The sequence below is a fragment of the Panthera uncia genome, chromosome D2 (assembly GCF_023721935.1).
Source record: "Panthera uncia isolate 11264 chromosome D2, Puncia_PCG_1.0, whole genome shotgun sequence".
Taxonomy (NCBI): domain Eukaryota; kingdom Metazoa; phylum Chordata; class Mammalia; order Carnivora; family Felidae; genus Panthera; species Panthera uncia.
In genome coordinates this window covers 51,099,097-51,118,001 of record NC_064818.1, presented here as the reverse complement: position 1 = coordinate 51,118,001, position 18,905 = coordinate 51,099,097, and the positions used below count along the sequence as shown (strand labels likewise).

The following is an 18,905-nucleotide window of genomic DNA, read 5'->3' as shown; positions in this document are numbered from 1 at the left end:
TGTCATTATTCGCTGTGTAATTTTGGCAAATTATCTAGTTTCTCTAAGCCTCAGCTCCCTCATTCAAAACATTGTTTTACTGAGTGTTTCACATTGTTGTACTGAGCAATAAAATAATATATAATGTACTTAGCATAGTCCTGCCATCATGAACACATAATAAAGGTCGCTAATTTGTTTTTTAATGTCTGGCACAGAGTAAATGCTCAATAAAGTGTTACTTACCACATGGTTGTTTCATCCTGTGACATCTGATGAACTTTGCTGGTTTGGTTATCCATGCTTGGTACTGCCAGTGAGACTGTCTGACTCTAAATCTAGAATCTTCTCCCAGGGATGGATCTTCCCTAAGTACAGCTCAGCTAACTAGTTCCTCCCCTTCTCCTCACATCCACAAGCTAGTTAAAATTGAGAGAGCAGGGGCGCCTGAGTGGCTCAGTCAACTGAGCATCCGACTCTTGATTTTGACTCAGGTCATGACTCCACGGTAGAGCTCTGCATCGGGGCTCCATGCTCAGCATGGAGACTGCCTAAGATTCTCTCTATGTCCCTGTGCCCTTCTCCTCTGCTTATGCTCTCTCTCTAAAATTTAAAAAAAAAAAAAAAAAAAAAAAAGGCAAGGAGAGCACACAACCTAGCCCTCAAGTCGGTACTTGAAAAAAAGAAAAGTCGGTAAAGCAGAAGGAAGAATTCACCAAACTACATCCGAACATGTGGAAGGTCTAGAAATAGCTCCACATACTAAGCATGAGAAGATTTTCAAAAGCAGTGTGGCAGTGTATGCAAATACGCTGCAACAGAGAAATGAGGAAAATGACAAGATGATAAAACAGCAGAGTGAGATGAAAAGGGAGACAGAGGTTAAGGAAACAAATCAAGGGCCAAAGCAATACTACTGAAGAGTTTTTTTATTTTTTTTTATTTTTTTATTTTTTTGAGAGAGAGAGAGAACACATGTGAACAAGCGGGGGAGGGGCAGAGACAGAGGGAGAGACAGAATCCCAAGCAAGCTCTGTGCTGATAGCTCAGAGCCCGAGACGCGGGGCTCCAACTCACAAACCGTGAGATCATGACCTGAGCCGAAATCAAGATTCGGATGCTCAACCGACTGAGCCACCCGGGTGCCCCACTACTGAACTATTAAGAAAATACGAACTAGGCTCTTTCATGTCAAAAACCAAAGGAGCAATATCTACCAAGTTTTGAGAAAAAGTGTGACTCAAGATTTTATATCCAGCCAGGCTATTTTGCCAAGGAAATGGAAAGATATTCTCAAGAGTACACAATATCAAGGAATACAGTTACTATAGACTCTTTTTGGGAAGGGGGGTTACTTGATGATGAAATCCATACACAAACCAGAGAAGAATTAAAGCAAAGAACTCCAGAATGAAGAAGATATGATTAAAAAAAAAAAAAAAACAAACAAAAAAAACAACTGATGCAGAACACTGAATTCACTTAAATATAGAACAAAGATTAACCAACTGTGGAAATTATGGTTACAAAACAGAATGTAAATATTAAAAACCATAACCACATAAAAATGAAATGAACCAACTAGACTCAGCAGAGGAAGGAGGAGACAGAGGACTTTTTGGTGTACTAATGTTCTTAGCTGTCCTAGGAGAGCGTGAAAGATGCTCTCTAAAAGTGCAACGTGAAAGTGAAAAATAAAAAAACCATGATGACTCAAAACTCTCAATGTTTATTATAATTTTTTCTAAATGTTAGGAGTATCTTTATTTTTTTTAAATATATGAAATTTACTGTCAAATTGGTTTCCATACAACATCCAGTGCTCATCCCAAAAGATGCCCTCTTCAATGCCCATCACCCACCCTCCCCTCCCTCCCACCCCCCATCAGCCCTCAGTTTGTTCTCATTTTTTAAGAGTCTCTTATGCTTTGGCTCTCTCCCACTCTAACCTCTCTTTTTAGGAGTATCTTTAAAGAACTAATGCTCCTTGTAATAAACAAACACTTAAAGTTCAATTCCTTCACTTTCACTTTTGTTCCAGCTTCATTTCAGTTCCTTTCTCTTTAGTCAAATTTAAATAGGATTAAATTTAATATCGTTATTTTGGCATATCTAGAATGACTCCATTCCTGACTAGCAATCTTTTTTTCTGTTTGTACACAGCACGTTTGAGGCAATGTTCTCTTATAACAAGGGTTAATGGCAGATTTGGGGGTAATTTTTCACTTTTTCCTATCTGTTGCTATATTCTTCTTTTTCTTCTTCTCCTCCTCCTTAGTCTTCTCCCACTCCTCCTTCTCCCCACCCTCTCCTTCCCCTCCTTATTTTTTTAATGTTTTTTTTTTGTTTGTTTCTGAGAAAAAGAGACAGACGGACAGACAAAGCACTAGCAGGGGAGGGTCAGAGAAAGAGAGGGAGACACAAAATCCAAAGCAGGCGCCAGGCCCCAAGCTGTCAGCACAGAGCCCGACATGGTGCTCGAACCCACAAGCTGTGAGATCATAACCTGAGCTGAAATCAGACACCCAACCAACTGAGCCACCCAGAAGCCCTTCCTTCTTCTTCTTTTAAGTGGATCTGCACTATGTTTACAAAAAAAGCAATCAGTATTCTAAAAAGTAAAAGTGAACAGGAATAGAGTTGGGTCAACGCACAGAATCTTTGCCAGGATGCACCATAGATACGACTTTAACAACCCTTATTTAGCAACATAAATGCTTTGTGAAGGGAAAACACCAGTTGTAAAGAAAATGGCATGCAAGCAGTAGCAGTAAAGAGGATAATGGACAAGGCACTGAGAGGGCGACCTGGAAAGGTTGCACAGGTTTTGGTTTGTGAGTCACAAGACCTTAGTTCTTGTTCTGGTTCAAGCACTTATGCTTCGTGTGACCTTGGATAATCTCATTGTCGCCTTGGATACGTCACTGAGCCTTTCTGAGCACCAAGTCCGATACTGCAATATATTCCCATTTATTTCTTTTAAGTATATTTGTTTATTTTTGAGAGAGAGAGAGAGAGATCATGTGCCCACAAGTAGGGGAGGGGCAGAGAGAGAGAGGGAAAGAGAGAATCCCAAGCAGGCTCCACACTGTCAGCGCAGTGCTGACACAGGGTTCAATTTCATGAATGGTGAGATCATGACCTGAGCCAAAATCAACAGTCAGACCCCTAACCAACTGAGTTAGTTACCTAAGTGCCCCCACAACATATTCCTATTTCTCATGAAAAAGTAGGCATATGTGTTTTTAGGTAAAATATCATGATATTTAAATTCAGGGAATGCATCCAAAATATTCTCAACACTTATAGGCTAAACAGAGCATATCTGAAGTCATATTCATCCTTGGGGGCTTACCACATGGTGACCAACATCATTCACATACTCCATCAGTGGACAAAGTTGGACCTAATGGAAGCTTTCCAGTAGTCTGCTGGAGCCAGCTCCTACAGACTAACAAGAGCCAGTTATATGATTCAATGACATCACGTTGGTGGCTAAGGTCACATACTGACACCATGGGAATCAGAAAATGCTACAGATAAGCCCCCTGCCTCCCATCATAACTAAAGCATTTACTATAATACTACTGTAGCTACCTGTCCCAGCTGATCCTAGGGTTACTGTATTGTATGTCAGAGCCAGAAGAGATCTAAGATATCCTGCAGGAAATGAAAAGCTAATCAATCTGGCTAAGGCAAAAAGGCAGAAATTTAATTGAAAGAAGGATTGAACTACCAAACCTTAGGGAAACCAGAAATGTGGCCCTCTGATTAGGACAAGAAAAGACATAGGACTGTTTGCCACCCAGAATCCCTCTCTCTCCATCACTAGTGTTGGCCTCTCCCTGGGTGTTAGCTTTTTTTCTCTCTTTCAGCTTTTCCTCTGTGGCAAGATCAAGGCTAGGGGTAGCAAAGAGAAGCACTTGCTCTGGAAGAGCACAGATCTGCCACTGGTACCTTCTTCTTCTGGGCTGAGGGAGTCCCACACCAGCAGCTTAGGTAGGAAACATAGGCTTGGTTTCAGCCCTCGCTGGTTTCCACCTGGGTGCCTGGGCATAGTGCACAAATTGCACAACTATACACAATGGCCTCATATGAACACATTCTCCAAAAGTGGAACTTTTCAATAAGCTTTAGCTAAGATGTTGATGTAATGATGTTTAGAGTGTGATGAAAATACAATAGGGAAGGAAGCGTTAGTTTGTTCAAAACAGAGCTGACACGGCGCCTGGGTGGCTCAGTCGGTTAAGTGTCAGACTTCAGCTCAGGTCATGATCTCACAGTTCGTGGGTTCAAGCCCCATGTCAGGCTCTGTGCTGATAGCTCAGAGCCCAGAGACTGTGTCAGATTCTGTGTCTCCAGCTCTCTCTGCCCCTCGCCCTCTCTCTCTCTCAAAAATAAATAAACATTAAAAATTTTAAGTAATAAAAAAATAGAGCTGATAGTTACACTTGGAAATCCAAGAGAAGGAGGCTCCCCTCGCCCTCCACCATTTTATAAAACTTTGTATTTGAGGATAATTTTAGATCTAAGAAAAATTACAAAGTCAGAGTTCCCACCCCAAGAAATGAAATGACGAGAGGAACTGCTTTTGTAACCTTATTGAAACTTCCAAAAGTATAAACATACAATTCCACTTTCTATTTAGTCCATTAGGAAAAAAAATAAAGGGAGGGGGTGTGAAGGCTGGGTTTAAAGTGCAGAATCTTGTGCTAAATTTATTCAAAATTTGTTTTGAAATAGTCACCAAGTGGTTACTTCCCCATACTTATCTCCATATAGTATCTTATATTGAAAATAAAGCCAAAGGAAGGAAAAGACTATTAGTAATTATGACAAGGGCAGTTCGTTCATTACCTTCATTCATTTGACAAGATGTCCACAATTTTTGATATGCCTCAAGCATATTAAGATAGAGGGCATAGAGTGATGTGGAAGATAAGCACCATCCTTACTCTAACGGAGCTTCTAGTTTAATGGAGACAGGCAAATACAAAGGTCTAGGGTACACAGGAAAGGAACACAAATTTGTGACATAGAATGACTGGGTAGGACCTGAGACAAACCAAAAAAATGTACTAAATAAAGTTCTTCAAGTTTAATTTTAAGAAAAGCAAAAAATATCTATGTGGGCCATGGAATACATCTGTAGGTACATTAGGCTCACACACCATTTGAAACATTAAATGAATTGCAAAAATAATTATGTAAGTGGAAGTAAAGACTATCTTTTTAAGTCTATGATGCCGTGAGGAAGTGCAGTAATGGCTTCTGACCAATTCCTGAAGAAATTACATTTTCTCAGAGATGTAAAAGATTAGTAGAAGTTAGGCAGTAAGGATTGGGGAAAGAAGATTTAAGATAAATGTAACAGTAGAGGAGATAGGATATTTGAAGTTTTGATACGATTGAAGGCCAGAGAATAAGGGGAAAAAGTCAAGAGATGAGCTGAAGAAGTTTCAGGGGCCAGATAATGACAGATTGCATAGGCTGTATTGAGAATTTCCAACTTTACTCTAAAACTAATCAATATTCATTAAAGGATTATAAACAAGGGAGTGATGTGTTCTTGCATGTATAGTTACAAGACTACTCTGGTTGGAATGTCTGGTTGGAATTGATTGGAGAGAGAGGTCAAGATTGGATGTGGTTGGAACAGTCAGGATGCTAATGCAGCAGTTCAGGTGAGATGTGCTGGACTTGAACCAAGGGGTTAATGGTCAAAATGGAGAGATTTTTTTTTTAATGTTTATTTATTTCTGAGACAGAGAGAGACAGAGCATGAGCGGGAGAGGGGCAGAGAGAGAGGGAGACACAGAATCCAAAGCAGACTCCACGCTCTGAGCTGTCAGCACAGAGCCCGATGTGGGGCTCAAACCCACAAATTGTGAGATCATGACCTGAGCTGAAGTCGGTCACTCAACCGACTGAGCCACCCAGGCGCCCTGGAGAGATTTTTTTTTTTTTTAATGCTTATTTATTTATTTTTGAGAGACAGAGAGATATATAGCCAGCAGAGGAGGGGCAGAGAGAGAGGGAGACAGAATCCCAAGCAGTCACCCCACCATCAGTGCAGAGCCCCACATGGGGCTCAAACTCACAAACTGTGAGACCATGACCTGAGCCGAAACCCAGAGTTGGATGCTCAACCAACTGAGTCACCCAGGCACCCCAAAATGGAGAGACATTTTATCATTTGGGATTAGGAATAGCTGGGACAGAAAACTCCAAATTACAGTGGCTTGGACAGACAGATGTTTATGTCCGTCTCATATAACTGAAGTCTACACATAGTCAACCTAGAATTAGATTGGTGGCTCCACAATTTCCAAAGGACCAGATTCCCTCTATCTTGTTTCTCAACATGTGACTTCCACTGCCTAGTCCAAGATGGCTGCTCTGACTCCAATCATACTGTTTGCATTCCAGCCTACATGAATGAGAAAGGAAAAAAAAAAAGGTATGTCCCCTCCCCTTAAGAGCATTTTTAGAAATGAAGCATGACACTTTTAGTTACAATTCATTGGAAAGAACTCACATGGGTTGCAAGGAGTGTTGGGAAATAAAATGGTTACTCTAGAGACTACAGATCCAGCTGAAAATCAAGAGTTCTATGACCCAGGATGAAAGGAACAACAAACATTTGGGAATAGACAACATCTTCTGAAATAGAAGTAGACGAAGTTGAGATATGTTTTAGAGATAAAATTAACAGGATTTAATGATCAATTTAACCGGGGGGGGGGGGGGTGAGAAAAAGAGAAGAAACAAACCTGATTTCCATTATTCTGTCATAATCAACTGGATAAGTGGTATTGCTTTTCTGGAAATGGAGAAATGAAAAAAGTAACAGATTTGAGACAAGGAATAAGAATTAACTGCTGGGAACACGTCCATCTAGCTGGCAAAATTATAAGGGAAACAACTTATCAGTGTTCTTGTATACCCTTTCAGGGATGTTGTATGCCCATAGATGTTCTATGCCATACAGGCATGTGTGTGTACATCTGTGACCTGGGTGTGTACACACACATGTGCACAACACACACTTTTTTTTTTTTTACAAAAATGATAGTTTTCGGGGCGCCTGGGTGGCGCAGTCGGTTAAGCGTCCGACTTCAGCCAGGTCACGATCTCGCGGTCCGTGAGTTCGAGCCCCGCGTCAGGCTCTGGGCTGATGGCTCGGAGCCTGGAGCCTGTTTCCGATTCTGTGTCTCCCTCTCTCTCTGCCCCTCCCCCGTTCATGCTCTGTCTCTCTCTGTCCCAAAAATAAATAAAAAACGTTGGGAAAAAAAAAAAAATTAAAAAAAAAAAAATGATAGTTTTCAATTATACCATTACACACCTTGAATTTTTCACTATGTGTGCCAACAACATAGATTTATCATATTTTTGGCATTTGTCTTTCAAATCATGCAAGAAATTAAAAGTAGAGTTACAAATTAAAATGCAATAATATTGGCTTTTTATTTGCTTGTGTAATTACATTTACCCAAGATTTTTATTTCTTTGTATGGCCGAAAGTTGGACCTGAGAACTCCCTTTAACATTTCTTGTAGGGCAGGTCTATTCTTTTTTTTTTTTTTTTATGTTTATTTATTTTTTATTTATTTATTTATTTATTTTAACATTTATTATTTTTGAGACAGAGAGAGACAGAGCATGAACGGGGGAGGGTCAGAGAGAGAGAGACACAGAATCCGAAACAGGCTCCAGGCTCCAAGCTGTCAGCACAGAGCCCGTCGCCGGCTCAACTCACAAACTGCGAGATCATGACCTGAGCCGAAGTTGGACACTCAACCGACTGAGCCACTCAGGCGCCCCAGGGCAGGTCTATTCTTAACAAACTCCCTCCGCTTTTATTTATCTGGTAATGTCTTAATTTCTCCTTCATTCTTGAAGGATAGTTTAGCCAGATATAGACTCTTGATTTTCCCCAGCACTTTAAATATTGCCTACTGCCTAAGAAATTGGCTGTTAGTGTTATTAAGAATCCCTTGAAGGGGCGCCTGGGTGGCTCAGTCGGTTAAGCGTCTGACTTCGGCTCAGGTCATGATCTCACGCTCCGTGAGTTCGAGCCCCGTGTCGGGCTCTGTGCTGACAGCTCAGAGCCTGGAGCCTGTTTCAGATTCTGTGTCTCCCTCTCTCTGACCCTCCCCTGTTCATGCTCTGTCTCTCTCTGTCTCAAAAAAAAAATAAATAAACGTTAAAAAAAAAAAAATTAAAAAAAAAAAAAGAATCCCTTGAACATAATGAGTTTCTTTTACTGTTTTCCGAGATTCTGTCTTTGTTTCAGCAGTTTAATTATAATGTGTCTCAGTATGAATTTCTTTGAGTTTACCATACTTGGAGTTTGTTGAGCTTCCTGGACATATAGAGTCATCAAACTGGAAAGTGTTTGGTCGCTATTACTTTAAGTAATCTCTCTGCCCCTTTCTCTGTCTTCTCCTTCTGGGACTCCCAAAACATATATGTTGGTTGGCTTGATTGTACCACAGGTACCTTGGGTTCTGTTTACTTTTCTTTTTTTTTGTTCTTTCTGCTTCTCAGTATATATAATTTCAATTGTCCTATCATTAAGTTCATTTATTTGTTTCTTCTCTCTGCTCAATCTGCTACTGAATACCTCCAGTGAATTTTTTATTTCAGTTACTGTACTTTTCAACTCCAGAATTTCTATTTGGCTCCTCTTTATAGCTTGTATTTCTTTATTGATATTTTCATTGTATTCATACATTATTTTTCTGATTTCTTTTAGCTCTTTGAGCATATTTAAGACTGTTAATTTTGGGATGCCTGGGTGGCTCAGTCGGTTAAGCGTCCAACTTCAGTTCAGGTCATGGTCTCATGGTTCATGAGTTTGAGCCCCGCATCAGGCTCTCCATTGACAGCTCAGAGCCTGGAGACTGCTTCAGATTCTGTGTCTCCCTCTTTCTCTGTCCCTCCCCTACTCATGCTATCTCTCTCTCTTTCTCAAAAATAAATAAACATTAAATTTTTTAAAAATCCTTTGTCTAATAATTCTAATATCTGGTCTTCTGTCAATTTATTTTTATCTCTTAAGTAGACCATACTTTGCTGTATCTTTGTATAATTTTGTGATTTTTTTCATAGAACATTGTACATTTGAATATTATAATATGATAATTCCGGAAATCAGATTTTCCTCCTTCTCCAGTGTTTACTGTTCTGGATTGTTGAGGACCACTGCTGTCCATTTGTCTGTGATTTTTCCAAACTATTTTTGTAGAGACTGTATTCTTTATTGTATATGGTCACTGAAGTCTCTGTTCCTTACCTGCATTCAGCTAGTCCTTCAAAATAGATTTCCTTGGAGTGCCTGGGTAACTCAGTCAGTTAAGCCTCCAACTTAGGTTCAGGTCCTCATCTCATGATTTGTGGGTTCAAGCCCCACACTGACAGCTCAGAGCCTGGAGCCTGCTTCAGATTCTGTGCCTCCCTCTCTCTCTGCCCCTCCCTCCCAAATAAACATTAAAAATTTTTTTAAAAAGAAAGAAAGAAAGATTTCCTTGATGCCAAGAGTTTAAAAACCAAACAAACAAAAAATAACAATCTCTCACATTCTTTGCAGATTGGCTATGTTGGGGCATTCTTTAATGCTTAGGCAGGCTACTTACAACACTGCCTTAGCCTTCACCTGCTACTTGCAACAAACCTAAAGATCATCCAGAGTTGAAAGCTAGGGTCTTCCTGGGTCTTTTCTGAGGATGTGTCTTGTCTCGGGCACGTGCGTGGCTTTCTAAATTCCCCAGTATGTACACAGGCTTTTCTGAATAACCTAAGTTTCAAAAAAAAATCTCTCCCAGCTTACCTCCCAAGTCTTAGGCAGTCTATTGTATGTCTCAACTTTAATCTTTTTGCCCCAAGAAGCTGCAGGGTGGTTGTTGTTGTTTTGATTTGTTTGTTTGTTTTTAATACCTTACAATGTCTGTGCTATGTCCACCATTTTTCTGTCCTGAGTAATCTCTGAGTTAGATGAAACACAGACATACCTTGTGTTAATTAGTCCTTCGGGTAGCCTTCAGAGTAGAGCAGACAAACACAATGACTTGCTAATAAGGTGTGCTCTGCTCTCTCTAGAACCAAGGCCAAGGTTCCACACTGGGAACTCAAGTTGCTATCTTCAAGACTGTCACTTTACTAGGGAGGTGTGAGGCAAGGGCAAGGGCAAGGGCAAGGAAAAATGCCACAGAGATTTCCTATCCCTTTTAGGTTCTTTTTCTTGATTCAACGTTTGCTTCATTGCTCTAAATTTTTTACTATTTTCCAGAGTTCTGACAAAGTTGGTTTTACCAGTTTCTGATATTTTTTTATATTTCTGTGGAGGGATGGGTGTTTGGAGTTGCCTACACCATGCCAATGATATCACCTTTTGGTAAGCTTTTTAATTCTGAGATAATTTCAGACTTAAATAAAAAAAGTTGCAAAAGTAGTAAAAAAAAAAAAAAAAAAAAGAATTCCTACACTGTTCCTATAGCTTTCCCAAATGTTAACATCTTTTATGACAAAAAAAAAAAAAAAAAAATCAAAACCATGAAATTAGTATTGATACAATACTATTAGCAAGTAGGGGGTGCCTGGATGGCTCAGTAGGTTAAGGCTCTGACTCTCAATTTCTGCTCAGGTCATGATCTCACAGTTCACGGGACTGAGCCCCACATCAGGCTCCAAGCTGATAGCACGGAGCCTGCTTAGGATTCTCTCTCTCCTTCTCTCTCTCTCTCTCTCTCTCTCTCTCTCTCTCTGTGCCCCTCCCCTGCTCATGCACAGGGTGTGTGCTTGCTCTTTCTCTCAAAATAAATAAATAAACAAACATTAATTTATTTAATAAATTATTCAAAAGTATTCAAATGCTTCCAATTATCTTACTAATGATCTTTTTTTGGGTCCAGGATGGAATCCAGATCATTCATTTCATGTAGTTTTCATGTCTCCTAAATTTCCCCAATTTGGAAGAATTCCTATCTTTCTTTGTCTTTCATGACCTTGATATTTTTGAAGGGCACCATCTAGTCATTTAAAGAATGTCTCTCAATCATATTTCCTAGTGGTTAAATTCAGGTGTATATTTTTTAAAAGAATACCACATAAGTAATACCGTACCCTTCTTGTTGCATCCTATCAGGAAGCATATGATGTTTATATTGCAGAGATAGTTTAGAGAGTTCTCAGCCTGTTTCCCCTAATGTCAACATCTTACATAAACATGGCATCTTCATTAAAACTACAAAATTAACATTGGTTATGAACAGTACTATTAACTATAGACATTACTTGGATCATCAGTTTTTCCACTGTCCTTTTTCCGTTACAGGACCCAATTCAGAACCTCACATTGCATTTAGAGGTAGCTCCTTTTTTATGTGATTACTCTCCCACTAACTCATAGCACAGAAGTCTCACCCCTTCCCTCTCTACATTAGAACCTCAATTCACTGATAATATGGTTACCAATGGCTACCAAGTTTCACTTCTCACATCTCCCCACCACAAGAGAGGAACTGCCCATATTGTCTGTGGTTCACATTAAAAAATCCTAAAGAAGGATTTTGATTGGACTGACTTGTGACAAATGGCTTCTACTAGAAAAATCAGATATGGCTGAGAAAGGAGTGTCTCATAATATAACATGGCTACTGAGGGCCTACGCTAAGGGAGTAAAGCTATTCCGGGAGAAGGGAAATCATTGTAAACTGGGCAGTGACCTCAGTTGATAGAAACCGATTAGCCCATTCACCTCATTTCACAGATGAAGAAACTGAAATCTGAAGAAATAAGTAACTTTCCAATGGCCCAGAGCTAGTCCTTAGCAAAATGAAGGCTAAACCTAGGCCTCCTAATTCCCAGTCCTAGACATTTGCCTCTATGTCCCTAGAACTACCATGATTGTGGAACTAATCCCAGGAATTAAAGAATCTGAAATTAGAAGCAACCTCAAAGTTTATCTAGCTTGTACTGATGTATGAATTTCCCAGTGTAACCAAGCTAACTTCAGAGTAATGGAAGCTATTCCTGTTTATTTTCCTCTAATATTGGGATTTCAAAATAAATTCACATTCAGCAGTTAGGATGCAAACTGTTGGGTGAGGCAGGAGAGGGGAGGAGAAGGATACCCTCAGCAGGTTTGTTAAACAACCTAGACTAAAATCATATAATACAACACCACACAGAATGTAAAAGAGAATAAAGAGATCTGCATGTGTGTTGACACAGGGAGCTGTTTCACAAGTCCTAAGTGGAAAACCAAATTCAAGTAAAAGGTGTGACTAGTGTAAATGTATTTATGTGGGAGACGCCACACTGTTAACAGTCTTTATCAATAGTAGGTGGGATTACAGAATATTTTTTATTTTCTTCATTATACTTTCCTATCATTTGAATTATTAAACAAGTATGAACTGAAGATATTATACTGAGTGAAAGAAGTCAGACACAAAAGATCACAGCTATATGAATCCATTTGTATGAAATGTCCAGAATAAGCAAGTCCATAGAGACAGAAAGCAGATTAGTGACTGTCAGGGGCTGGTGTGAGGGAGGAAACGCAAATAAATTGCTTACCTTTGTTATGTCAGTTCATCTATAAAATAAAAAGAGTTGAAGCGGCTGGGTCTCTAAAATCTACTGAGGCTCTACCATTATGATTCTAGACACATTCAACTTTTATTCATTCTCTTGTAATTCAGGCTGACTGCATAAGCTATTTTTCTGACATCATATCACTGACTACTATTAAGAGGGAAGAAGAGGAGGGGCGCCTGGATGGCTCATCAGTTAAGTGTCCAACTCCTGATATCAGCTCAGGTCCTGATCTTGCAGTCATGAGATTGAGCCTCATGTCAGGCTCTCCACACTGAGCATGGAGTCTGCTTGGGATTCTCTCTTCCTCTCCCCTGCTCACTCTCTCTCTCGAAATAAATAAATAAACATTAAAAAAAAAAAAAGAGGAAAGAAGAGGTAAACCACTACTTTCAAAGATCACAAATGTATAGATTCATCTAAGTCCAATAATGAATGTCAAATGATTACAGAAAGGAGCAAGAAAGTCAGACGAGTAAAAGGTAATGGTCATAGGTAACATGTATTGAGTATCTTCCATGGGCCAGGCACTGTGCTAAATGCCTTATGAATTTTATTCATAGTTTCACAGGCAGTCCTTAGAAGAAAACTGAAATTCCAAAAGGGTAAGTAACTTTCCCAAGGATACACAACTAGTAACAGGCAAAGTGGTGTTGAAACTCAGGCCTATTAATACTCCAAAGTCCGTGTTCCTTCCACTTACTCATGCTGTTTTCCAAAAAGAAAAAGGACTCAAGGAAAATGAGCTGGTGCCAAAGGCAAGGAAATGCAAAAGCAAACAGGAAAGAAAAGACAAAGAAAAATGAAAAGGAAATGATCAGTAAAAATCCAGGATTATCCCGATGCTTGAGAGTGGATCCTCTGTAGGCCAATATTCATGCTGATCCTCTGGGACACCTTCTGTATAATTATGATAAACTTTTCTTTTACCATAATCAGCTAAAAAAAAAAAAAAAAACTTCAGTAAGTTTAAAGATTCTTGTAACTATATTTCCATGAAGGAAAGTCTAAAAATCACTGGATTGAATATTATTGATTGGATATTATTTTGTCCTTTCCTTTTAACAAAGAAAGAGCTAAAGAGAAAAAGAAGTAGCTTCCAAAATAGATAAAGGAGGGGTAAATAAAAATAATCAGAATCAGTTGAAAGAATATGTAATATTTGGAGGAAAAATATTTAAAGTAAACAAATGTACAAATAACTAAGATAAAGAATCAAAGAGTTAGGTAAAATTACTATCAAGTAATTTTAAAGAAGTGAGGGAGAAGTAGAGACCAACTGTGGTTTTCCCAGCATGAGAAGCTGCTTGATAAAGGGCATTTAAAATCTGCGGAACAAGGGGCAAAGCATGTCCCAGACTTTGATTTGCAAAGGACACCAGACCACTTGCTGGTAAAAGTCATTTAGCAAAAATCAGGGAACAGCCAGTGGACAAACTGGCTGATGAGTCTGCAGGGAATGATTATTTCATTATGGAACCAAAGAAGGAAATGGAAAAGAGAAGGTGGTCAACCCTCCAAGAATGGCAGATTTGACCACCAGCCAGAGGAAAAATACTTCAGAAATAAGGTACTTTCTCTGAGTGAACCAGTTTTCAAATTAAACTTATCAGGTAAGGAAGGAAGTCCTCAAATAAAGGAAAGAGAAAGAACAAATAGCATGCATAAAACCAGAGTCAGAAAAGACCACTACATGTGATTTCATTTCTTGAGGCAGCCCAATCAACGAACTACCAGGTCTGAAATCTAAACCAAAGGACTGCTCATCAAGCTGGCTGCCTTTAGGGCTACGCCTGGAGCCTTGCCATCCATATTGGAAAGGAAGAAGTAAAATTATCTGTATCCACAAACAACATGATCACATATGTAGAAAAGACTGAGGAATCTACAAAAAAATCTAGTAAAACTAATAGCAAAGTCACAGGACACAAAGTCAACATACAAAAATCAATTATGTTTCTAAACATTTTTTTTGTTTTGTTTTTTAATTTGAGAAAGAGAGAGAGTGCAGGGGAGGGCAAAGAGAGAGGGAGAGAGAGAATCTTAAGCAGGTTTCACACTCAGCACAGCGCCCAACATGGGGCTTGATCCAGTGGCCCTGGGATCATGACTTGAGCTGAAATCAAGAGTCGACGCTCAATCAACTAAGCCACCCAGGCACCCCCAATTATATTTTTATATACAAGCAACAAAAAACTGGAAATGAAATTTTTTTAGGTCTATGTACAACAGCATGCAAAAACATAAAATGGGGATACATTTAAATAACAGCTGTGTAGGATTCTCTAAGGTTAAAAGTGAAAGTGAATACTTTTAGCCTAATAAGCACTCAGCTATCACAGTAACTATTGTGATGCAGGGAACAGGATTAAGAGGGAAGAAGAGGGGACTGACTTTTGTTTGAATTTTCATTTTGGGGTTGTCAAGTTGAGAAATTAGAACAGATCAAGGCAGAAGGATAAAGATGAGCTAAGTGATTCTGGAACTCAGCCTTCCATGTCCATAACCTCAGTTTAATAAAAATCAAGAGTTTTGGTATCCAGAACATACCACTGAGACTCTGGGAGTAGAAAAGGTGAACCTGAGGACGTATCTTAGTCCGATTAAAATATAATTTTCTTGGGGCACCTGAGTGGCTCAGTCAGTTGAGGTCCGACTTAGGCTCAGGTCATGATCTCCTGGTTCATGAGTTTGAACCCTGCATCAGGCTCGCTGCTGTCAGCATAGAGTCCACTTCGGATCCTCTGTCACCCTGTCCTTTTGCCTCTCCCCTGCTCATGTGCACACGCATGCTCTCTCTCTCTCTAAAAACTGAATAAGCATTTTTTTAAGTTTATTTGTTTACTTTGAGAGAGAGGAGGAGAACACAAGGAGGGAAGGGGCAGAGAAAGAAGGAGAGACAGAATCCCAAGCAGGTTCTGCTGTCAGCACGCAGCCCAATGTAGGGCTCGAACCCACAAACTGTATGATCATGACCTGAACCGAAATCAAGAGTCAGATGCTTAACCAACTGAGCCACTCAGGTGCCCCAAAGATTTATTTTTAAAAGAAGGTAATTTTCATCTCACAAAGATGTAATTAAGATCAGATTTCTCTTTCCTCTGAGACCACTGACTTACAAGAAATAAGTAAAGCAAAAATAAGCTATAACTACTACTTCCCATTGTCTCTCTGCCCAGTAGGGAGAAGAGGGAGGTCCCTACTCCAAAAGTAGTGAAGGAGGTTGTAGCTTCCCATCCCTTCAGTCAGAACTCAGCACCCATTTAAAAGGGTAGGTATTGTTATAGCCACCTGTGGGCCCCTCATCCCCTCTGGAGAGGTCCAGAAATTCTGCCAGAAGATCGCAACTGGCCTAACAGTGGCTTCACAGACCAGGTAAAGTCCAACCACCTCTTGCTGCCCAGAGGAGAAAGCCATGTGCTATTCTGCTTTGGGGGTTTAAGCAGGATATTATGACTTACTGAGAGTGGCCAGATATTAAGGAGCTGGTCTGCCCATGCTCAAGTCATACACTGATCCTTTAAAGATTCACCATTCAAAGCCAAAGATAATCTTGTATTTCAGGTATTGAGCATTCACGTATTTAGGTATTCAGAATTTGTGCCTACATTCAAATTGTTGCACTATAATCAAATTGCATCTGCCTGATTCAACTAATTCAGGAGATGGCATGGAGACTAATCTCATTAAAAATGGCAGATGTTGGGGCACTGGGGGGCTCAGTCATTAAGCGTCTGACTTCCAGTCAGGTCATGATCTCACAGGTGGTGAATTCGAGCCCATTGGGCTCTGCGCTGCTGGTGCAGAACCTGCTTGGGATTCTCTGTTCCCCTCTCTGCCCTTCCTCCACTTGCATGCACACACTTTCTCTCTCTCTCAAAATAAATAAATATATTCTTTTTAATGGCAGATGCATGGGTATCATAGCCTGAAAAGGGGCATGTGACTCAATCCCGGCCAGTCGGACCTGGGTAGGGGCAGATATCTGCAGGCAAGCTAGTTGGAAGTTTTCCTTAATGATCAAAAACGAAGCTTGAGAATTGGGGATAGGTGAGCCTTTTTTGGACCTGTGGAGATAGCTGTCTACAATGTGATGACCGGAACTATGGCAGCCATTTCGAAACCACAAAAGCACAAGCTGAGTAAAACATAGCAGCAGAAGTATCTGCGCCCAAGACTGCTAAGCCACTGCCCAACTCGGGAATACCTTATCTTTAGATATCATATTCTAGAATAATAAACAATAAATACAAGTAAGCATTCTGAAAACATCCTAACTGCTGCACAGATCAATAAGAAAAAGACAACTCATCGGGGCACCTGGGTGGCTCAGTCGGTTGAGCATCTGACTTCCGCTCAGGTCATGATCTCACGGTTCGTGGGTTCGAGCCCCACCATCGGGCTCTGTGCTGACAGCTCAGAGCCTGGAGCCTGTTTCAGATTCTGTGTCTCCCTCTCTCTCTGCCCCTCCCCGACTCGCGCTCTGTCTCCGTCTCAAAAATAAACAAACATTAAAAAAAGAAAAAGACAACTCAACAGAAAATTGGATAAAGGATACAAACAGAAAACTCTCATAAGAGGAAATATGGATAGTCAAAAAAACATTCTAAAAGATGTTCAACATTGCTAATAATAAAAGCAACACCAATGAACAAGTTTTTTGCCCAGTAGACTTACAAAATTTAGTAATACTAGAGTTGGTAAGTATTTGAGGAAACAGGCCTTCTCAGATTTCTTAGCAGATCGCAAACTGGTCCACTGATACACAATTTAACATAGTTTATGAAACTTTGAAATGTGCATCCCCTTCAACCCAACAATTCTACAGAAATACTCACACATGCACACAAAGATGTTTGTACGAGGATGTTCAGTATTGCACTGCTTGTTAAGCCAAAGAAAAAAATCTTAAATAGTGCAAGGTCCATGAGGAATCGAGTAAATATAGTCCACTCTACTGTGGAATAGCCACAGTCATACAAAATAATGAAGTAAATCTGTCTATGCTGGCATTTCAATCTATTCAAGATATACTGTTAAGGAAAACACACAAATTACAGAAGAGTAGGTATGCATCCCATTCTCATTTTTTGTGTGTGAAGTAAAAAATGCTTTTATATGCACTGAAATAAATCTGAGACAGTATATAACAAAGAATTATCACTAGGAGGTTAATATGAAGCCCTTCAATTTTAAATTTGACATATTTCTGTGTTTAGGAGCTTGTGGGGGGGGGGGGGGGTGTGTGTGCACGCACGTGTGTATGCATGTATTGCTTTTGCAATTAGAAAAAAAATGTATTTTAATATAATCAACCAAAAGAAAGACCTGGTTTTCCACTAGCATTCACTACTGTTCCAAGAGAGTTGTAGGCAAATGTCTCAAGTCTTCCCAGAGCCCAAGATGCTAGATTCCAGCCTGGGAATCTGTCTCTTGTGCAGAGCTTGAGGGTGACATGAGACTGGCCCTCCGGTCACGAAGGGGAGCTCCAAGAGACAGCATCCAAGGACAAAAGCTAAAGAGATAGCCAAAGAGCTCACCCCATGGGGCCAGGCAGAGAGGCAAAATCCACTGGATGAGAACCTCTGACACCAAGCCAAAGCCAGCTGGCACTGAATGGAAGGTGTTTGTGGCTCTGAAGTGATCTGAACAGCTGAGGTGGAGTGTGGCTCACAGGGCATCTGCCACCTCAGAAGCCGGAAGGGAGGAAACCATCAAGGTAGGGAGCCATCAGTGAATAACCAGAGTATAAAGAAGCAATAAAGCATTATGCTTGTTTCAATTTCCTATTTAGAATGGTTTCAGACTTTCAAAAAGGAAAAGAAAAAACATTTACCTTCTTAAATTATAAAGTTTTTTAGGTGTAATTTAATTTCTTTCCAGTCATAGGTCTGTGAAAATTTGCATACTGCCATGATGCAAATAATTTTTTTTTTTTTTCAGAGCACCTCATTATACTCCACTGGCTTGGAAGGATTTTATAAAATCAAGCCTATCCCTCTTCCTTTGACATATAATTTTGGTAAATGATCACCATAGCAGACAGTTGCTGCAAGATGGTACCCCCAACTCCCAAAACATTCGTCTGGGAGGAAGAAGTTCCCTTCCCCATTTCTATCCCCCGAAAGCTGTTCGTCTGAGCCCTCTAGGGCAGGCAGCCATCGCCCAGTGCAGCAGAGCAGGGTGAGAAGTCCTTTTTAGGCAAGATATTAAAAGGAGTTGGCTGAGCAGATCTAAAACCCTTGGTCAACAGGGCGGGGCCAGCCCCGGGGCAGAAGTATTACTTCACAGTTGCATCGGCTTCCTGTGGCTGCCAATAGAGGCGG

General features: G+C 40.2%; 1 protein-coding gene across 1 annotated transcript in view; it reads right to left on the bottom strand.

Annotated features, from left to right (window-relative positions):
- EXOC6 (exocyst complex component 6) overlaps positions 1-18,905 on the bottom strand; it is a 302,754-nt gene that overhangs the window by 275,847 nt on the left and 8,002 nt on the right. The window lies entirely within an intron of this gene.